Source organism: Phocoena sinus, chromosome 9 (assembly GCF_008692025.1).
Source record: "Phocoena sinus isolate mPhoSin1 chromosome 9, mPhoSin1.pri, whole genome shotgun sequence".
NCBI classification, from domain to species: domain Eukaryota; kingdom Metazoa; phylum Chordata; class Mammalia; order Artiodactyla; family Phocoenidae; genus Phocoena; species Phocoena sinus.
In genome coordinates this window covers 44,382,638-44,406,531 of record NC_045771.1, presented here as the reverse complement: position 1 = coordinate 44,406,531, position 23,894 = coordinate 44,382,638, and the positions used below count along the sequence as shown (strand labels likewise).

At 35.6% G+C, this 23,894-nt stretch overlaps 1 protein-coding gene and 1 non-coding gene across 2 annotated transcripts in view; both read left to right on the top strand.

Moving 5' to 3' along the window:
• Positions 1-23,894, top strand: part of BBS9 (Bardet-Biedl syndrome 9) — a 454,814-nt gene that overhangs the window by 65,383 nt on the left and 365,537 nt on the right.
• On the top strand, positions 13,527-13,612 carry LOC116759907. Its single transcript, XR_004351574.1, has one exon. It is a non-coding gene; the product is annotated as a small nucleolar RNA SNORD86 (small nucleolar RNA).

Sequence of the window (23,894 nt, the reverse complement as noted above, 5' to 3'; positions counted from 1 at the left end):
TTGATGAAAATGCAGTGTGATTTTAGTGAACATTTAGAGACACTAGATTAAAATAGAATCCTCCCTTTTTGGGGTAAAAATGGCAAACAATGACTATAAACAATTCTTGATTTTTTTAAAAAATAAAGGTGCTAGAGCTCACCAGTATTTTCACTTAGCTTAATTTTGACTGAATTGTATAAATAATTGTGGTAGCATTTATGAGGATATCTTTGAGATTATAAAAGTTTTGTTTATGAATGAATTATCCATTTGAGAGATTAACATTAATTTCCTCATACGTGTGTAAAGTACCTTCTTATATAACACTCTAAACCTTTCAACTGTTCATATATAATATATAGCCTGGGTGTACATGTTTATAAATGTGTGTGTATATATCTATATATATTTGTATCTGTTTCTAATTTTATAAACAATAAAATCTAGGTTTGAACAGAAGCCATAGTCTTTGCTATATAATTGAAAAAACATGTGTTTCCATGTAGGCAAACCTAAGGAAAGTAGTAACTCTCAAACAATTCTTCTGTTTAGAAAATGCTTTCAGGACATTACATGTTAAATCCATAATTCTATTGCAGTTATTGAATTTTGTAATGAGAAACATTTGTTCATTGACTTAAACTTTTAACAGAATTTAACAATTAGAAATTTTCCAGAATGATGCATGCTGTGTATATTGGAGAAATAGAGGAGATTGAGAAATGAGACATTGTCTGGAAAACTGAAATAATCTTCTTTTATTATCAGATTATAATATAAATCATATTATGGCATTGATAGTTTAGGTGGCTATTGAAATCTGAATCATGGCATTGATAGTTTAGGTGGCTACTGATGATGCTGAAATGTTAATTTTTTGTCTGTATTATTTTCTTTTAGAATGTACCATAGCAATTTTTTTGTGTGTGTGTGGTACGCGGGCCTCTCACTGTTGTGGCCTCTCCCGTTGCAGAGCACAGGCTCCAGATGCACAGGCTCAGTGGCCGTGGCTCACGGGCCTAGCCGCTTCGCGTCATGTGGGATCTTCCCGGACCGGGGCACGAACCCGTGTCCCCTGCATCGGCAGACGGACTCTCAACCACTGTGCCACCAGGGAAGCCCGCAAATATATTTTTATAAATTACAAATAATCTGTTCAGAATGTTATTTACTTTATCTAGGAGAGAAGGAGTTTTCATTCTTAACTTTTTGCTTTCTCATTTTGGAGTCATTAGAGATTTATTGACTAACGGCTTATTTTGATATTAAAGCATATGAACTTTCTATAAGGAAAGTTTCTATTGTGTTTCTTACATTAATTTATATTTTTGTTAGACCAACCATTTTTTTTAAAATGAAAGCTACTGGTATTGTATAACTGACATCCCAAAATATGAAGTCAATAAAAAACTATTAAAATATATTAGATGGAGAGTGTGTTTGATTTAAGAGGGAAAAAACAAGACAGCTGCAGATGTTGTTTCTTCTTCTTGTGTTAAAGATATCTCCTAATAAAGGCTACTAACTTTGAAATCTCTATTGTCTTTCCAAAGACTAAGAAAAACATTTTTTTGATTGCAAGATTTGCTTATGTGTCTGGTACTGTCCCAGGTTCCTTCACATGTTTCCATTTAGTTCTTGAAACTACCTGCAAAGTAGATATTATTCCCATTCTACAGATAAGGAAATTGACAAGAGTCAGAATTCTATACAGTTATATATATTTGTACATATTTATAGGTATATTATGTGTGTGTATGTACATACACTTATATATACATATATACACACATATATATTAAAAGATTTGAAAATTTCAAGGTTTAAATATCATAATGGCAATCTCAAGGGAAGAGAGAAAAATTAAGTTTTCAGGAAATACTGAAGTTTTTCAACATTCATTGTATCATCGGATGAATTTTTTTGAATGGACGATAATAGAAGTCATGGTTTTATTATGCAATCTCATTTTTTTCCTCCTTGACTTTGTCATTGCTGATATATTTTGGTTTTGAATTTGACATGTGACAAGTATATTTTAATATTTTGTTAGATGAATACCATCAAGTAAGGAATTTTATCTGTTCTCTCAGATCATGGATCCCAAGAAGAGTATGTTTTACTTTTTTGGGAAATGAGAATTTTGTATTTGGCAGCATTGGATAGTTTAAGTGGTATCACTTATTTTTCTGCATGAGAATATATTTTTCTATTCTTTCCTCTTTCTTTAAGACAGGATTCAGATCTGAGGTAAAAATTTGAAAATCCACTTGAGGTAGGTCATGAAGGACTTGACTTTTTCTTCAGCAGGAGGTGGCAATCTTAGCACATTTACTTCTAATTAAAACCAGAACCCAGTGTTTCACTAGGGAATTTATTATTACTTTTAAGCAATGAGTATTTTGAACTTGGGAGTGGAGTTTTCTCTTATAAACCTTAAAGTTCATTTGGGCCTCAGGATTTAAAAAAACTGTTGACTGCCCATTGTGCATTAAAAAGGTTAAAAGTCATCATTTTAATAGTTAGTTTTGTGGCATTCTCTTTCATTATAATGCTTGTTTTATGGGTTTTATAAAGGTGTATTAAAATGCAGCAACTTCTGTTGGAATGATGTTAAATTAAGTTCTTGGCTTCACTGGCAACTTTTTTGTCCTTTATAAAATTGATTAGACTTTTAAAGTTATACACATGACTGAAGATGGAAATATTTGTGCACTGGCATATATTATATAAAGTAACTGAGGTTGTGTGTACATATACAGAAAGTGAAGTAGAAAAGTGGAGGTGCTTACCTGGGCAATTCAAATTCTTTACCAAATTTACCTGAAATAATTGGCTATTTTCTCTTGTTATACAAACAGTTTCTTTTATTTTTCACTTTACTTTGTGTGACTAGAAACGGTATTAACAATTATTTATTCATGAACTTTAGATATATAGCTTTTCTTGTGTGTGTAATGAAACTGCTTTAAGGAATATTTTTCCTTATTACTCTACTACTATGTTAATTGCTTACAGATTAGAGAATATAGTTAAATGAATAAAAAACAATTATACAGCGGGTTACTGTTAAATTTTATGACTAATTGTGATTATTGACTTTTATATATTCATTTATATACACATATATGTTTTATTTATTTATTTTAAATATTTACTTATTTATTTGGCTGCACTGAGTCTTAGTTGTGGCACACGGGATCTTTTTAGTTGGGGCATGTGGGAACTCTTTGTTGCAACATGCGTGATCTAGTTCCCCAACCAGGGATGGAACCCAGGCCACCCCTGCACTGGGAGCATGGAGCCTTAGCCACTGTACCACCAGGGAAGTTCCTATATACACACATATACTTTAAACCAGGGGTCCCCAGCCCCTGTTCAGAACCTGTTAGGAACCGGGCTGCACAGCAGGAGGTGAGCCATGGGCTAGCGAGCAAACTTTCATCTGCTGCTCCCCATCGCTCCCCATCACTCTCATTACTGCCTGAACCATCCCCCACATCGCTTGCATTACCAACCTGAATGATCCCCCCCAACTTCCCACCCCCAGCCGTGGAAAAATTGTCTTCCACGAAACTGGCCCCTGGTGCCAGAAAGGTTGGGGCACTGCTGCTTTAAACAAAATGGGTAATACTGTTCATTCCTGGCCATTTTGCCTTATAAATTGTGACTGTCAGTGAATATAAATCTACATCCTTTTTAATGGCATAGAATTTGTGTTTTATGCATACATATAAGTTGACTGTTGAACAACATGGGTTTGAACTACAGGAGTCCACTTATACTTGGATTTTTTTCAATGAATACATACTATAGTACTACACAATTCTTGGTTGGTTGAATCTACTCATGTGGAACCATGGATATGGACGATTGATTGTAAAGTTAGGCTCGGAGTTTAGACTGTGTGGAGGGTCGGTACCCCAACCCCTGTTGTGTCCAAAGGTCAACTGTACATCATAATTAATTTCTGTTGGTATATACACTATCTAATGCTTTTAATATTTTCCTTTTTATAAATCATTGAATGTATTTGTAATTCTTTATATATTTATTAAAAACATAAATATATTGTTATATTTTAAAAAAAGAATAAAAATGGAAAGCCCCGTTTTTATTTCCTTGCTGCCTATGAAATTTTACTCCTCTCTCAAGGTAAACAGTTTAGTGAACAACATTGCAATTGCATACATTATTCAGTGCATTTATAAACATATTTGGTTTTGTTTTATGTCAATGGGATCACTCTCTATATGTTCATCTATAATTTGTTCATTTCATTTACATGGATATCTTTTCATGTCCAAATGCATAGGCTTACCTCGTTCTTTTTTTTTTTTTTTTTTTTTTTTGCGGTACGCGGGCCTCTCACTGTTGCAGAGCACAGGCTCCGGACGCGCAGGTTCAGCGGCCATGGCTCACGGGCCCAGCCGCTCTGCGGCATGTGGGATCTTCCCGGACTGGGGCACGAACCCGTGTCCCCTGCATCGGCAGGCGGACTCTCAACCACTGCGCCACCAGGGAAGCCCGCTTACCTCGTTCTTGTATGGGCTTCATAGAATTCTTTTTCTTTATAAATTTATTTATTTAGTTAGTTAGTTTTGGCTGCACTGGGTGTTTGTTGCTGCTCTCGGGCTTTCTCTAGTTGTGGCAAGGGGGGACTATTCTTTGTTGCGGTGCATGGGCTTCTCATTGCGGTGGCTTCTCTTGTTGTGGAGCACGGGCTCTAGGCGTGTGGGCTTCAGTAGTTGTGGCACGTGGGCTCAGTAGTTGTGACTCGTCGGCTCTAGAGCGCAGGCTCAGTAGTTGTGGTGTATAGGCTTAGTTGCTCCATGGCATGTGGGATCTTCCCCAACCAGGGCTCAAACCCATGTCTCCTGTATTGGGAGGCGGATTCTTAACCACTGCGCCACCAGGGAAGTCCCCATAGAATTCTATATATGGGTATTTCATAATTTATTTAGCCATGGAGATTGCTTCCAAAATTTACTATTGTGGGCAACCTCATTTTGCATTGGCTCACTCTGCTTTGATGTATAGGCTCAGAGTAAAGCTCACAGGTGACTAGTCCATTGGACTGACTGTGACATGTACTTTATTATTTACATTTTATTACACTCAGGAGTACAGTTATATTTGTTGATCTTATGATGGAGAATAGAGGCAGTTGGCTAAACATTCTAGAAAATTTGCAGAGTTTGATCAAATAAGTTGAGCACAGGAGTTTCCTCACTTCCGGTACTACAGTTATCTAGTACATTCTTTAACAGTCATTTTAATTAACCTTCTCACTGAAAGCCCATTTGAGTAATGGAAGAGTTCCAGAAAGCTACTGAAGAAAAACCATAGCTATTAGCAGGAATGAAAAACCAAGATTCAGTCAGACAAATATTTTTTGAATGCTTATTATTCCTTCCATAAGGATCTTTCCACATGGCTGGAGAGATGAGAGTAACATACATCAATCTGATAATGATACTAAACAACAAAAGTCATCGTGTAATATTTTCTTCTGATTAATTTTGAACCCAGTCTGGGAGCTGGTGGACTTGAACCACAGGTATTCTACTCTTGATGACCTTTAAGGTCTTTATCATCTTCTAGAGAAATAATGTTGTTATCACTTGTTTCTGACTTTTGTTGGCTGTTTACCATGTGAAAATAAATTGATAAAGATTCCAAATGTATCAGGGCTTTCTAGGTAGGCTACTCAGCATTAGTGTTTTTTCAAACTCTTATCCTGGTGAAGATCAAGATCAGTAGGAGTCTGGCATTTTCATGGCTCAAATGATATTTTATAGTCAGTAGAAACAGGGCTTCTCTAGAAGTGGCATCAGTTAGTATATGATGAGGTGAATGCATTTCCTCTCTGTTTTCTCCTTGCTTTTCTTCCCTTCTCCCTCATCCTTAAGAATAAAGAGGTATTTCATGTACAGAGGGCATTGTTTTATTTCATGAAATAAGAATAGCCTGCCTAAGGATAGATGCTTTTGGTCTGCTTCTGGAAGGAAGACTATAAATCAGCAATTTTAAAACTTAGGTCATCATTTTTCCAAAAGCGTTTTAACGTATTTGCTTTCTTGCCAAGGTTCAATTTATATGTTTGGTAATGGATTTTTAAAAATGTTTGCTTGAACTTTGATCTTTATACCTGTGGAAGAGCCAATCATTGGTGGGGCCTGAGTTTCAGGAATGGTGGGAAGTTTGATGGATACCTGCCTCCTCCATTAAAAAAATTTTTTTTAAGTGACATGTTCATTTTGGAAACTTTGGATGAGGTTTATATGAGAAGGGAAATAAAATAATCTCTACTTGACACTAAGAGCTAACTAATCATTATGACTATTCTAGTGTATTTATTTCGCCTTTTTATTTTGAGTTTTTATGTCATAAAACCAGATTCATATTGTATTTACTCTTTCTTTTTTAAGGAACATTTATTTATTTATTTACTTATTCATTTTTTGGCTGTGTTGGGTCTTCATTGCTGCATGCAGGCTTGCTCTAGTTGCGGTGAGCGGGGGCTACTCTTCGTTATGGTGTGTGGGCTTCTCATTGCGGTGGCTTCTTGTTGCGGAGCACAGGCTCTAGGCACGCGGGCTTCAGTAGTTGTGGCACGTGGGCTCAGTAGTTGTGGCTCGCAGGCTCTAGAGCTCAGGCTCAGTAGTTGTGGCACATGGGCTTAGTTGCTCCGCAGCATGTGGGATCTTCCTGGACCAGGGATCGAACCCGTGTCCCCTGTGTTGGCAGGCGGATTCTTAACCACTGTGCCACCAGGGATGTCCCTGTATTTACTCTTTTAAGGTCTTTTTCTCGCTTAACAATATCACAAATATTTACCAAATCAACAAATATTCTACTGTAATATAATTCTAAATGATTATAGAGAATTCTATGATTTACCACTGTTAAATTTTGCCTTTAAAATATTTTGCTTTTGAAAATACTGTGGTCATCCTGAAACTTGTATGGAACCAGAGAAGACCCCAAGTAGTCAAAGCAATCTTGAGAAAAAAAGATCAAAGCTGGAGAAATCATACTTCCTGAATTCAAACTGTATTAAAAATATATAGTAATCAAAACAATATGGTATTGACATAAAAATCGGTATATAAATCAATTGAACAGAATAGAGAGCTCAGAAATTAATTTATGACAAAGGAACCAAGAATACAGAATGAGGAAAGGATAGTCTCTTCTATAATGGTGCCGGAAAAACTGAATTGCCACATACAAAAGAATGAAACTGGACCCCTATCTTATACCATACACAAAAATCAACTCCAAATGGATGAAAGACTTAAATGTAAGACCTGAAACCATAAAACCCCTAGAAGGAAACATGGAGGGTAATCTTCTTGATGTTGATCATGGCAATGATGTTTTGGATTTGGCACCAAAAGCAAAGGCAACAAAGAAAAACAAGTGGCATATAACACTGTATAAATTTAAGGTATACAGCATGAATGATCTGACTTACATGTACTGTAAAAGGATTACCACAGTAAGTTAACATCCATCATATGATATAAAAAAAAAGAAAAAAAAATATTTTTCCTTGTGATGAGAACTCTTAGGATCTACTCTCCTAACAATTTTCAAATATTATATCAATAAAACTGGAAAGAATAAAAAGAACACTTTTTAGCACCACAAAAAATCAAGAGAAATAGAAATGCTAGAAATTTTGTACCCACAGAAAAGTTGCCTGATGATCCAAATTGAGAAGCAAGGAGTAGCTAGCATACATTTTTATTACTGAGAAAATGATGACCATTCAGATTTGCTATTTCTATCACATTTTTGGATAAATTCTTTGGAAAGAAAAGTGGGTGGGGCCAAAGGTGGACCTTTCCTTTGACTGTATCATTGAAATTATTATAACAAAAATGTATCCATGAGATTAGTTGCAAATTTTAAAATAAATAATCACTGCCTAAAAAACCCCCCAAACCCCACCAAAACCAGGTGGGATTACATCAAACTAAAAAGTTTCTGTACAGCAAGGGAAACCATCAACAAAATGAAAAGGTGACCTGTGGAATGGGAGAAAATATTTGCAAATCATATATCTGATAAAGAATTAATATCCAAAATATATAAAGGACTCATACAACTCAATAGGAAAACCCCCAAACAATCCAATTTAAAAATGGACAGAGGAACTGAATAGACATTTTCTCAAAGAAGATATCCAGATGGCCAACAGGTACATGAAATGTGCTCAATAATACTAATTATCAGGAAAATGCAAATCAAAACCACAATGAGATACTGTCTCACACCTGTTAGAATGGCTATCATGAAAAAAGACAAGAGATAACAAATGTTAGTGAGGATGTGGAGAAAGGAGAACCCTTATTCATTGTTGATAGGAATGTAAACTGGTGCAGCTACTATGGAAAACAGTATGAAGTCTCCTCAAAAAATTAAAAATAGAACTACCATATGATCCAGCATCCCACTTGTGGTTATATATCCAAAGGAAATGAAAACAGGAGTTTGAAGAGATATCTATACTCCCATGTTCACTGCAGCATTATTCACAACAGCCAAGTTATGGAACAACCTAAGAACCATCAATAGATGAATGGATAAAGAAGAAGTGGTAGATACATATAATGGAATATTATTCAGCTATGAGAAGGAAGGAAATCCTGCTATTTGTGACATCATGGATGGATGTTGAGGGCATTATGCTAAGTGAAATAAGCTAGACAGAGAAAGACAAAATGCTGCATTCACTTATGGGGAATCTAAAAAAAAAGTTAAACTCATAGAAACAGACAGTAGAAATTCTAACAGACACTCAGAGAGAGGTTCAAATACTGGTAATTATGACCACTGTATTTTTAAAATTTTCTTATTTTAATTTAGCTTTGTTGAGGTATAATTAACATATAAAATTGTAAGATATTTAAAGTGTACATCATGGTGATTTGATATAGGTACACATTGTTTAAGGATTCTCCCCATTTCAAGTGGCATGATATATTTAAAGTGATCAAAGGGAAGAACCTACAACCAAGATTACTCTACCCGGCAAGGATCTCATTCAGATTCCACAGAGAAATCAAAAACTTTACAGACAAACAAAAGCTAAGAGAATTCAGCACCACCATACCAGCTCTACAACAAATGCTAAAGGAACTTCTCTAAGTGGGAAACACAAGAGAAGAAAAGGACCTACAAAAACAAACCCAAAAAATTAAGAAAGTGGTCATAGGAACATACATATTGATAATTACCTTAAATGTGAATGGATTAAATGCTCTAACTGAAAGACACAGGCTCACTTAATGGATACAAAAACAAGACCCATATATATGCTGTCTATAAGAGACCCACTTCAGACCTAGGGACACATACAGACTGAAAGTGAGGGGATGGAAAAAGATATTCCATGCAAATGGAAATCAAAAGAAAGCTGGAGTAGCAATACTCATATCAGGTAAAATAGACTTTAAAATAAAGAATGTCACAAGAAACAAGGAAGGACACTACATAATGATCAATCCAAGAAGAAGATATAACAATTATAAATATATATGCACCCAACATAGTAGTACCTCAATACATAAGGCAACTGCTAACAGCTATAAAAGAGGAAATTGACAGTAACACAATAATAATGGAGGACATTAACACCTCACTTACACCAATGGACAGATCACGCAAAATGAAAATAAATAAGGAAACAGAAGCTTTAAATGACACAATAGACCAGATAGATTTAATTGATATTTATAAGACATTCCATCCAAAAACAGCAGATTACGCTTTCTTCTCAAGTGCGCACGGAACATCCTCCAGGATAGATCACATCTTGGGTCACAAATCAAGCCTCAGTAAATTTAAGAAAATTTAAACCATATCAAGCATCTTTTCTGACCACAACACTATGAGATTAGAAATGAATTACAGGGAAAAAAACATACAAAACACAAACATATGGAGGCTAAACAATACGTGACTAAATAACCAAGAGATCACATTAGAAATCAAAGAGGAAATCAAAAAATACCTAGAGACAAATGACAATGAAAACATGACGATCCAAAACCTATGGGATGCAGCAAAAGCAGTTATAAAAGGGAAGTTTATAGCTACACAAGCCTACCTCAAGAAACAAGAAAAATCTCAAATAAACAATCTAACCTTACACTTAAAGGAACTAGAGAAAGAAGAACAAACAAAACCCAAAGTTAGCAAAAGGAAAGAAATCATAAAGATCAGAGCAGAAATAAATGAAATAGAAACAAAGAAAACAATAGCAAAGAGCAATAAAACTAAAAGCTGGTTCTTTGAGAAGATAAACAAAATTGATAAACCATTAGCCAGACTCATCAAGAAAAAGAGGGAGAGAACTCAAATCAATAAAATTAGAAATGAAAAAGGAGAAGTTACAACAGACACCGCAGAAGTACAAAGCATCCTAAGAGACTACTGCAAGCAACTCTATGCCAATAAAATGACAACCTGGAAGAAATGGACAAATTCTTCAAAAGGTATAACCTGCCAAGACTGAACCAGGAAGAAATAGAAAATATGAACAGACCAATCACAAGTAATGACATTGAAATTGTGATTAAAAATCTTCCAACAAACAAAAGTCCAGGACCAGATGGCTTCACAGGTGAATTCTATCAAACATTTAGAGAAGAGCTAGCACCCATCCTTCTCAAACTCTTCCAAAATATTGCAGAGGAAGGAACACTCCCAAACTCATTCTATGAGGCCACCATCACCCTGATACCAAAACCAGACAAAGATACTACAAAAAAGAAAATTACAGACCAATATCACTGATGAATATAGATGCAAAAATCCTCAACAAAATACTAGCAAACAGAATCCAACAACATATTAAAAGGATCATACACCATGATCAAATGGGATTTATCCCAGGGATGCAACGATTCTTCAATATATGCAAATCAATCACTGTGGTACACTATATTAACAAACTGAAAATAAAAACCATACGATCATCTCGATAGACGCAGAAAAAGCTTTTGGCAAAATTCAACACCCATTTATGATAAAATCTCTCCAGAAAGTGGGCATAGAGGGATCCTACCTCAACATAATAAAGGCCATATCTGACAAACCCACAGCAAACATCATTCTCAGTGGTGAAAAACTGAAAGCATTTCCTCTAAGATCAGGAACAAAACAAGGATGTCCACGCTCACCACTATTATTCAACATAGTTTTGGAAGTCCTAGCCATGGCAATCAGAGAAGGAAAAGAAATAAAAGGAATACTAATTGGAAAAGAAGAAGTAAAACTGTCACTGTTTGCAGATGACATGATACTATACATAGAGAATCCTAAAGATGATACCAGAAAACTACTAGAGCTAATCAATGAATTTGGTAAAGTTGCAGGATACAAAATTAATGCACAGAAATCTCTTCCATTCCTATACACTAATGATGAAAAATTTGAAAGAGAAATGAAGGAAACACTCCCATTTACCATTGCAACAAAAAGAATTAAATACCTGGGAATTAACCTACGTAGGGAGACAAAAGACCTGTATGCAGAAAACTATAAGACACTGATGAAAGAAATTAAAGATGATACAGATGGAAAGATATACCATATTCTTGGATTGGAAGAATCAGTGTTGTGAAAATGACTATACTACCCAAAGCAATCTACAGATTCAATGCAATCCCTATCAAATTACCAATGGCATTTTTTACAGAACTAGAACAAAAAATCTTAAAATTTGTATGGAGACACAAAAGACACCGAATAGCCAAAGTAGTCTTGAGGGAAAAAAACGGAGCTGGAGGAATCAGACTCCCTGACTTCAGACTATACTACAAAGCTACAGTACTCAAGACAATATGGTACTGGTACAATAACAGAAATACAGATCAATGGAACAGGATAGAAAGCCCAGAGATAAACCCATGCACCTATGGTCCACTAATCTATGACAGGGGAGGCAAGGATATACAATGGAGAAAAGACAGTCTCTTCACTAAGTGGTGCTGGGAAAACTGGACAGTTACATGTAAAAGAATGAAACTAGAACACTCCCTAACACCATACACAAAAATAAAGTCAAAATGGATTCGAGACCTAAATGTAAGACCGGACACTATAAAACTCTTAGAGGAAAACAGAGGAAGAGCACTCTTTGACAGAAATCCCAGCAAGGTATTTTTTGATCCACCTCCTAGAGTAATGGAAATAAAAACAAAAATAAACAAATGGGACCTAATGAAACTTAAAAGCTTTTGCACAGCAAAGGAAACTACAAACAAGACAAAAAGACAGCCCTCAGAATGGGAGAAAATATTTGCAAACAAATCAACAGACAAAGGATTAATCTCCAAAATATTTAAACAGCTCATGCAGCTCAATATTAAAAAGCAAACAACCCAATCCAAAAATGGGCTGAAGACCTAAATAGACATTTCACCAAAGAAGACATACAGATGGCCAAGAAGCACCTGAAAAGCTGCTCAACACCAGTAATTATTAGAGAAATGCAAATGCAAAATGCAAATGAGGTATCACCTCACACCAGTTAGAATTGGCATCATCAGAAAATCTACAAACACCAAATGCTGGCGAGGGTGTGGAGAAAAGGGAACCCTCTTGTACTGTTTCTGGGAATGTAAATTTATACAGCCACTATGGATAACAGTATGGAGGTTCCTTAAAAAACTAAAAATAAAATTACTATATGACCCAGCAATCCCACTACTGGGCATATACCTAGAGAAAACCATAATTCAAAAAGACGTGCTAAAAAAAAAAAAAAAAAAGACGTGCACCCCAATGTTCATTGCAGCACTAATTACAATAGCCAGGTCATGGAAGCAACCTAAATGTCCAACGACAGATGAATGGATAAAGAAGATGTGGCACATAAATACAATGGAATATTACTCAGCCATAAAAAGGAATGAAATTGGGTCATTTGTAGAGACATGGATGGATCTACAGACTGTCATACAGAGTGAAGTAAGTCTGAAAGAGAAAAGCAAATATCGTACATTAACGCATGTATGTGGAACCTAGGAAAATGGTACAGATGAACTGGTTTGCAGGGTAGAAATAGAGACATAGATGTAGAGAACAGATGTATGGACACCAAGGGGGGAAAGTGACAGGGTGGTGGTGGTGGTATGATGAATTGGGAGGTTGGGAATTACATATATATACTAATATGTATAAAATGGATAACTAATAATAACCTGCTGTATAAAAAAATAAAATAAAATTCAAAAATTCAAAAAAAAGGGTTTCCCCCCCATTTCAAACACATCCATCAACTCACATATTTCTCTTGTTTTTGGTGAGGACATCTAAGTTCTACTCTCTTAACAAATTTTAATCATACAGTACAGTGCTATCAACTACATGTTTTACATTAGATCTTCAGGCCTTATTCATTTCATAGTTGAAAATTTGTACCCTTTTACCAACCTCTCCCTATTTCCTCTATCCCCAGCCCCTAGCAGTTACTTTTCTACTAAAATCCTAGGACTTTTTTTTTTTCTAAAATTCTAAACTGTGGGGATCATGGTAACATTTGACCAGGGCTCCCTGACCTATACAGGCCTCTGCTATGGGGGTGATGGCTAGTCCTGGTGTCTGAGTGATTCCCTGGGCCCAGCAAAAGGACCACATTTCCCGAGCCCTGAAGAAAAGGGCTAACATCCCAAAATATGGACTCATTTTCCACTCTACCTTCATTGGTTGAGCAGCTGCTAAGAACAAAGGCTGCATCTCCTGATACCTGGCAAACAAATGCAGTTTTGCCTCATGAATTGATTGCTTCTCTGAGGTACCCACCAGTGTGTTTGGGGAGAAGCTTCTAGAACAAGTTGAGGAGCAGCCATCCTTCTGTGAGACTGGATAGATTCCACGAAATAATCTGGATGTCATGAAGGAGGTAATGGTTCAGAGGAAGTGGCTGCTGAGATTACTAGGAAGCTGGAGAAACAGGAGAAGTAATGCTTGAAGAAGGAAAAGAAATGGCTGGCTGCAATTTCCCTGGCATCTTCAGAAAACAGTAGTTAGTACTCTAGAGGGGTGTTGAGGAGATAAGTGAAAGTCCCAAAAAGAAGCAAAAGCAAAAGCCCTAGGAGACTCCGTAGGAGAATGGAATAGAAGACCCATCCGTCTCCTTCTCCAAACCCAAGAAAAAGAAATCTTTTTCCAATGAGGAGCTGGTTAGTAGTGATCTTGAAGAGATAGCTGGCAGTGGAAGTCTTCCCAAGAGGAAGAAATCTTTGCCCAAAGAGGAGCCAGTTAATGACCCTGAAGAGTCAGGAAACAAGAGTGTCCCCAAGAAAAAGAGGAAATTCTCTTCCAAGTAGGAGCCACGCAGCAGTGGACCTGAAGAGGCCGCTGCCAGCAAGAGCAGCAGCTCCAAGGAAAAGAAAAAGCTCCGAAAGCTGTCCCAGGAAAATGAGAATGGACATTTCCCTAATGGGGCATAACTTGCAGAGATATTTCTCAATCCATCCCCTATAGTCCAATAAAAGTAAAACATTTTCAAAAAAATCCTAAGACTAGATACTGAGACAAAAAGCTTTTGATACACATTATAAACTGTTTTATGTCAGGGAGATGGGCCAAATATATCCTTTTCTCAGCTATGTGTAATGTCTGTGCCTACATCATGTATTATCATTTTTTAAAAATTTCAAAATCTCCACTTAATGGGCAAAAGTGATCTGTTAAATTTTTATAATTTAAAATAGTAGCAAAAAATATTTATTGGGCACTTGCCAGGTGCTACCACCTAAGACTGTATGAAGGATTTTTTTTTTTTTTTTTTTTTTTTTTTTTTTTTTTTTAGCAGTACTTGGGCCTCTCACTGTTGTGGCCTCTCCTGTTGCGGAGCACAGTCTCCAGACGCGCAGGCTCAGCAGCCATGGCTCACGGGCCCAGTCACTCCACGGCATGTGGGATCTTCCCGGACTGGGGCACGAACCCGTGTCCCCTGCATCGGCAGGCGGACTCTCAACCACTGCGCCACCAGGGAAGCCCTGTGCTAAGGATTTAACCTTAACTTTCTCATTTAATTCTCAAAGCAACCCTGTAAATCAGGTCATTATTTTCATTTCAGGCACAAGAAAACTTAGGCTTGGCAAGATTAAGCAATTTGCCCCAGGTTGTGTCCTGTGAATGATTATTTTAACCTTGTTCATTTACTTAATGGGACAAATACTTTAATTTTTTATGATGTTAAACGTTTTGATCTTTTTTGTTTTGGCTTCTGATCTTTGTATCATTCTAATGAAGACCTTTCCTATACTACGATTCTAAAATATTTTCATATGTTTTCTTAACTTTTCTGGAATTTAGTTTTAAGTATCGTATATAGTAGGGCTCTAATTTAATTTTTTTCCCAAGTGTATACCCTGTTGTCCAAGCACCATTTGTGAATATTCTTTTTATAATTTGAAATGCTAATTTTCTTATATGCTGAATTCCCGTATAATCTGTAATTTGCTCTTAGACTCTATTCCTTTCCCTTGATTTATTTGTCCATAAATAGTGTATCTATAAAGAATGCCAATACTGTATTTAACAAATGTAATGTATAGTATGTTTTGATATGTGAGAGGAGTAATCATTCTTTATTGATCTTGTTTTTAAATATTTATAGGTTATTCTTGCTTTTTTTATACTTTCCTTTCAGGTTTGAAAAATAGTTTATTGAGTTCCATGAAAAAATCATGCTGGAATTTTGTCTGGCATTGCATCAAATCTATAGATTATTTTAGTGCATAACTGACATGTTTATATATTAATTCTTCCCATCCAGGAATATAATATGTCTTACTATTTATTTAGCTGTCCTTTTATGTCTTTTAGTAAAAATATTACTTTTTATCTATATTAGTTGTTTATCTGTTTGTTATAACTTCCCTGCGTCTTTCCTTCCTTCTTTCCTTTCACTTATGTACCAAGTATGGTGGTAAACAATATGGTGCTAAGTATAGAAGTCTATGGCTTCATTAAGTTTGGAAAGGGAAATACACAGTCAGTAGATAATCATAGAAATAGGTATAAAATCACAAGTGCTATGAAGGAAAAGATGCCATGATAACGAGGGTATATTTTAGGTGTATATTGCCTAATTTGGCCTTCCTAAGGAAGTTAAGATCTGAAAGTTGAGTTAGAGTCAGTGTGTTAGGAACTTAATTGCTTTGGTTGCTATTGTGAATGGCATATTTGTAACAACATTAAATTTTTTTTTTGTAGGGAATGGGAGGAAGTCTGGGAATATAATGTTATGTTGATAGTTATTTTTCTTGCTACACAAAAGATAATATTCTGCTCTATTCTGGCTTCCACTGGTGTTAAGAAGTCAACTTTTAGTCTAGCTGTTATTCTTTTGCTAGTTAATCTGTCTTTTCTCTATTGCTTTTAAGAAATTCTCTTTGCCTTTGGTGTTCTGCAGTTTCTCTGTTGGGTATCTAAGGGAGGATTTATTTTTACTTATCCTATTTGGAATTTATTTGGCGTAAACCTGGTCTTAGGATTAGTGCCTTTCAACAATTCTGGAAAATTTTCAGCTATTATTTCTTTGAATATTGCCTCTTTCATATTCTCTCCATTATCTCTTAATGAAAATCCAATTAGATACATGTTAGACCATCTTATGCTATTGTTCAAGTCTCTTAACTGCACTTGTATTTTCTGTCTCTGTGTTTCTTACTAATGCATTCTAGATTATTTCTTAGATGTATTTTCCTGTTTCCTAAATCACTGCTATTCGGAGACTAAATTCTATTGAAACTACTCTTGGAGTTTTATTAACTTTGTTAAGTCTAGTTATTATATTTATTATTTCTCAAAGTTTATTTGGTCCTTTTAAAAATCTGCTTGGTGATTGATAAAATCTTTTATTCATATTTTTAATACCTGTTTTTATTTCCTTAAACATAAAATGTAGTACTTCTTTCTCTGTTGATAATTTCAGTAAATGAAGTCTTTGCATTTCCGATTATGCTATTATTTTTGCTGTCTCTTGCTCATATTGCCTCCAATTCCTTGTTGATTGTGATTTTTGCCTGTGAGGTCATATTCTTGGAACTTTATCCATGGGAATGATTGGTGTGTCCCTTCAAATATTTGAGTTGTCTTTTGTCAGGGATTTGGTGGTACTTCTAACCCAGGATCACTTTTACTAACTTCACAGATTGAGGCTTCTTGGGCAAGTCAATAGAGTGAATTTGGTCTGAAAACCCATATTAAGATCAGCTTGGGGGTTGTGGATTCTTAGGAGAGATGTTTTTCCTTTATCTCGTTCCAAGTTTTGAGATATGCACTTTATTTTGCTTTCTCTTGGGCTTGGGTGGGGGTGGGGGGAATGCTAGTTCGAAGTTCTCCTTACACTTAAGGTAGAGCCCTTTGTGGTCTTAGCTTTGTACCAGGGGGGAGAAAGATAATGTACAGGATCAATTGGATTTCCCACCTAGAGTGGACTCCAAGGTTTTTCTCCTTTACTACATGTCATTTTGAGACTATGAAAACTGATGCTGAGGGTATATGATTTAAGAGATTACCCCAGGGGTTCTGTTTACCTTTGTGGGTTCTCACGGTCACTTAGTGTTTGGCTTCTGAATTTTATTTACCTTTTTTTAAGGGGGGGCAGCATATTGATGTACTCAAAAATGCTGCTTTTAACAAACATTTTATTCAGTAATTTTAGTGGGAGAATCAGGGTTTTATCTGCTGTTCTCCTCATCTACTTAGTTTAGAATTTGTTTAGTTTTATTTACCTTTGCAAGCAATGCTTTTGGAAATAAGACAAGAATAAATAAATTATAGCAAAGAATTTACCAAGCAGCCGTATCAAGTTTTGTCTGCCAAAGTGAAATATTTAACATTTTCTATTTAAATCTGATGTTATTTATAAGCATACCAAGTGCATTTGTGATGTTAGGCCATGTTAAATTTGAAATCAGAAAGGAATTTAGAGATTATGTCATTAGAGTATCTACTTTATGCATAGTTTTCAGTTGGAGAAGCAGAATGAAGATTAGAAGATGTATAGGGTTGAATTCTGCCTCTGCTACTCACCAGCTGTGTGTCCTTAACAAACATCGAACTTTCCTGAGCCTTAGGTCTCTCTATAGTCAAATGAGAGCAATAGTTCTTGATCTTCCCAAGTTATAGAATAGTTGATAGAGTTGGATGTGTTAATAATATATGGGCCAGTGCTTGTAACCTGCTATTATTGTTAATTTTGAAGACTTTAATTTGCTTCTTTTAATCTCATGAGATTTCTGTGAGAGAAGGCCGTTAATGCATTTATAGATTGCTTACCTTTGTTCTACGTAACCTCTTGAAACCCACCTCATTTCTTTAGCCTTCTTTAATTTCCTCTCTGTATGACATTCTAGCTCAGTTAAGCTTTAGAGCATAGAGCAGACACCAAGAAATTTGAAAGCTGGTTTAGAAAGATTTATTGAAATGTACACGGAGTATTACCTAGTTATAAATGTCTTTCACATTTGTATCAGATGGAGCTATAGTCCAGTGTTTTAGGATATAAAGTAAAACTAGTCTTTGATAGAGAATATTAAAAGCCCATGCGATATCCAGTCAGTATTGGAAAGATTTTTGAAGTCAGCTGCCTTTTGATAGGATTAGATTCTTTGTCTACTTGTCAGCAGGGGGAGCCTTTGCCTCACTTTTTGATTCCAGAAGTCTGACAGTGGTGAGTTTGTAAAGAGCCAGCATATTATGGAAAATGCTTGTTTCCTCACCTAACCTAGGCCTGAATAGGTTTCGGAACCAGTTTTTCCTTTCTTCTTCTAACGGGAAAACTTTTTGTGCTTGTTTTCTGAGTTTTTTTTATACTAGTGGTATTTAAGTGCTGGTGCGGGGGTTCTTTAAAAGTGGTTCATGCTAGGATAAACTAGTGGTTTGCAAATGCTATGCCCCGTTAAAGTTTTAAATGGTCTTAAGGTAATGAAAAAAAATTAGCTAATGAAGTGAATTTTTCATAAAGCTAAAATTTGTTCAGTTAAAGAGCTATATTGAGGACTAACATTTTCTACTTCCTACTTATTTGTTTTACATTGTCTTTGTAGAAAATGTTGGTGATGATCGTCTTTATGGTTTTTTTTTTTTTTTTAAATATCCTTATTGGGCAGTTTACAAGGTTGACAACCTATGATGTTCCCCAGTAGTTTCTGAAATTTTATAGATCAGTGAAATTCAAGAGCCAAGTACTTTAGCAAATAAAGATTGGAACTTCTGAACTGAACCATTTCCAACTTCCTGGTCACCTTTTTTCCTAACTTTTCCCTGAGATGTTTACTTCCCTTTTATGCATAAGGAGTGAGACTTAATGACTAAACTACTGTATCTGATGTTCAAGATATAAGTGTAGGTACTAGGGAAAGTTGGTTTGATTATTTAAGTGTGCTGTATTTGGAATTAAGATTGTCATGCATTCCTACCATGTTCCAGGTCCTGAACTGGATAGTTTGCATATGTTCCGTATCTTTACAGCAATCCAGTGGGGTACAGAGATTGTGATAGGGTTTATTTTGCATGTGAAGAAACAGAGTGAACGAAATTAAACAAAATAGCCAAGTCATGTATCTAGAATGTGTCAGAGCAGGATTAAAACATTACCAGGTTGTCTTTTTGATTCAAAATCATTGCTCCTTCCACTACATATTAATACTTTATGCTACATTTGATACTTTTCCCATCTTTGCTCAATTTATTCTTTTATAATATACCATCCTGCTCTAAGAACAAGGAATAGCCAGGGAGTATCCTATTCAGTACCCTTTTGAGGGGTGCTTTTCCTGCTGGTAGTAATCCCTTGTTTCATATTACCCAGAGAAAGACTCTGTACCCAGGGCTCTAATAATTACTAAAGCTTTAAGGCTTAATCTGTGTATGTTTTTGCAGTTAGAGTTTTATGAAATACTGATGGATTTAAAGATCGTTCTGTTTCTTTGGTATCCTCTTTGGGCTGCCACAATTTATTCTTTATGGTTAAGTGATTTCCCTTCTCATTTATATATTTTCCTTTTGTCATCCTTTCCCACCCCACCTTTATTTCTTGTGTCTTTCTATTAGGCTTTATCTTTCTTAAGAGCAGAGTATTTCCTAGTGTATCTAATGTTGCACATACAATGAATACTTTGTCTTTTGACATAGTACTAAGCCCTGAAATAATTTAGAATTTCAGCTTAAGTGTCACATATTAAAACTAATTGTTTTAGGGCCTTTTCCATACCACTTTTACTTTGCTGCTATTCATTCATTCATTGAATGATTATTTATTGATCTCTACTATATACTAGGGACTATTTGGGGTGGGAAGGTGTGGTGAATAAAGCATAATGCCAAATCTCAAGGGGTTTTCATGTGACTATGGTAATGTTATCAAATATCTTGGCCCACTTGATGATCATTGGCATCCTGATACCTAGTACTACAGTTTGACATGGTTTTCTACTTCCATGTGAGTTCAGTTGACTTGAACAGATATTTTTGGAGCACTGACATGTAAGGGACTATACTCAGTGCTGTGAGCCAGACCATGAAAACAAAATCGACTTACCTTCAAGGATTTTATGCTTCATTTATGGGAGTTGAGGAGGGGAGAGAAATATGCCAAATTTAGCTGTATCACCAGGAAAAATATTGTCAGTACTAATAGGCAGTGATGCAGAATGTACTAAGAAAGAATAGAGGAAGAGTGTGTTTTTTATGCCTAAAGGGGATTGGAGAAAGCTTCAAAATGGTTGGGTGCTGGGGATGGAGGATATGTAGAGGGATTTTATGAGGTTAAGGTGAGGGAATGATATCTGAGGTGAATTGAACTAGAGTAACAAATGCATAAGGGCATTTAGGGCAAGCTTATGTTACCTGAAGTATTTGGTGGTTGGGACTGGATGAGGAGTAGTAGTCAAAGTTCATTTAGCGGATACACTGAAGAGTTCTTTGGATATCCTGCTTATTAATTTCTACTTATTTCTGGAGACACTGGCGTACCTTTGAAGTTTTTGAGTGGGTTGATAATGTGATTCCATCTGTATATTAAGATGATTACTTTGGTATATTTGTTTTCATGACTTTTATTCAAGATATGGTATTTTAACTGCTTCTTTTAGAAGAATCCAAGGACATTTAACAGACCAAACAATGGTTAAGCGGCACATCAAACTTTGTGATAAGAATTGACAGTTCAGGAAACTTAAAGTCATTGTTGTCATTATCCCAAGTTCATTTTGATTTGCCTTTTAAAATTGTATGAGTTTAGATGAAGTTGAACCTCAGCTGAGAATTTCCTGGCTTTAGTTATTTTTTTCACAACCTAATTTAATTGGTTGTAGTGAATTCAGTGTAGACTATAGTTTTTTCTTATTCCTCCCCCCCCCCCCCCGGTACGCGGGCCTCTCCTGTTGCCACTCCGCGGCATTTGGGATCCTCCCGGACCGGGGCACGAACCCGTGTCCCCTGCATTGGCGGGCGGACTCTCAACCACTGCGCCACCAGGGAAAACCTGCTTCTTTTGATACAATGACGATTTTAGGATTGAGAGTTAACAATATATAAAAAGCAAATATTTAGCTTTTGGTGTTTTTGCTTTATTAGACTGTTAATATTGCAAATGAAGAATGTACAAAATGAAGAGGTATTTAAATTTTCTTTCTTTTTTAAATGATTTTTTTGGGGAGAGTTTTCTGGATTTCTTATGGCTGGTTATTACCTTGAGAAGTTTATCTCACTTTGAAACCAGTTATTTAAAAAAATATATCTCCAACATTATACTCACCCTTTAAGAATTTTCCTTTTGGATGAGAGAGAAGAAAGGAATGCTAATAAATAATGGGCTCTGCTGTATGATATCATCTATCTTGTCTTTCGTATGTCACTCAGGGTCATCCTGCAAAAAACGTCAATAAAAGAGAGTCAGGGTGGGGTGTAGGGGAAGAAAATGGGTATGTGTATGTTGGGGGAGGGTACAGAGGCAGAGACAGCTCATTCCCAAATAGAGCTTTCTGACACACCCATAATGTACTTCTTTAGAGATTTCTTCAATAGTTATCATGTTAGAGAAATTGCTGTTTTGAGGAAAGTATACTTAAAATGGACAGAAAATCGTCTTGAATAGACAGCAGTTCACACAGATCTAGGTTTTTAGAGATTTTCCAAAGTTCTTGAAGTCTTAAAAATCCTTTGCTTTGGCAAAAAGTGTGAATTTCTGATTTGGTGTGTGCTCCTTCCCACATTAAATTTTATCCTTTTTGGTCTGAAGGATTTTTTTTCCTCTCAATTTTAAGTTTTTCACATAATTTGGTCTGTAAGGAAACAGGTAATCCAGTAATCTCAAACACTTACCATTTATTGAATGCTTATTAGGTACCAGCCAGTATGCATTTTTATTGTATTTTATTCTTACAGTAGCACCATTACAATCTTCTCCTCATACGACTGCTGTACAGATGAGGAAATCTGATAGAGCTTTCAGGGCTAAAATAAGGTTGCAGCAAATGTGGACTTATGTTGTGGCTTTGCCATCAGTTCTGATGAGCATGCCTGCCATCTTCATCAGCAGTATCTCCCTCCACTCAACACCCTCCCTCAGAGTTTACTGCTCTTATTCCTCTTCAAACAGAGCTTTCTTATAATCCTATAATCCAGGTCTCTGAATGGTGGGCTTTCTGCTTTTGCTTCTCTGAACGTTTGGCAAACTCTTTCTCAGCCTGCAAAACCCAAGTGTTATTTCTGTTCTGAAGCTTTTCTTCATCCTTCCAGATACGATTAATCATGCTTCCATAGCCTTTGTACGCCTCTGTTCTTACATTGTTATAACTCCCGTATTCACTGAACTTTCTGAGGGTAGCGACCGTCTCTCCTAGCATATACTAGGTACAGCAAATGTTTGTGGAATTTGTTGAATGAATGTGAATTCTGGAGAATGTTATCAAATCTTTCATGATCATTACATCTGACAAAGTAATTCACCCAATATTTTGTGGATGCAAGTGATAATATAATATTTAGGGCCTTCTTTTAAACTCTAACATTGCATTCATATTGAATCTATCACATGTAATGCTAATTTAATGAATGGTTGTAACTTCTTTATAATATGTTATTAACCTTGTTCACAGTTTAGGGGGGAAAATAGTGATAAATAGCTTAGTGGAACACACACTAGTGGTCTTTGTGAGGCTATTAAAATTCCTATTAAAATGAGAACATTAAAATGTCAAAAGTCAAGTTCATAGGAAGAGTTAGTATGTAGACCCAATTTTTATTTTCCTCAGTCTTAATTAGTCTCATGAATTATTTATTGGCATAACACTTAAATAATAGTTGAGAATTTGTGTAATTTTTCTGCATTACATATTTAAAAATATTAGCCATTTAGCTCAACACATGTATCCTATTTGTTTCCTCTGTTTTCTTAGGGCTTTAAATAAATTTTATTTATTTATAACTGAGGTTTTAAACTTCGAATCTACTTGAATATTGCATTATTATTAGACACGAATTACTTTTCAAATGCTCAAATAAAAAAGAATATGAGGGAGAGAGTAATAAGAAAGAAGCTAGCTATTCTTTTATTCAATTAATTACCAATTATTAATTTTTAAGCATAGCCAAATAGTAGCATGTATCTCAAAACAATGGTGATAGTTTTATTTCTATAATGATATGAGTGAAAAGGCACAAAATGATATGTAGTGGCAAGTTTACTCTCCTGCAAGCTCTAGAAATCCATCTACCATTGTTTTTAAGGCAATATCTGTTGAAATCCTACTCTGAACATTTTTGTGTCTCTGCTCATAGTAAACATGTTGTATCATTTTTGAGTTAAGTTTGTAATAAAGATTAATAAGTTAGTGTTTCAGTTTTTCTGTAACAACAACAACAAAACCTTT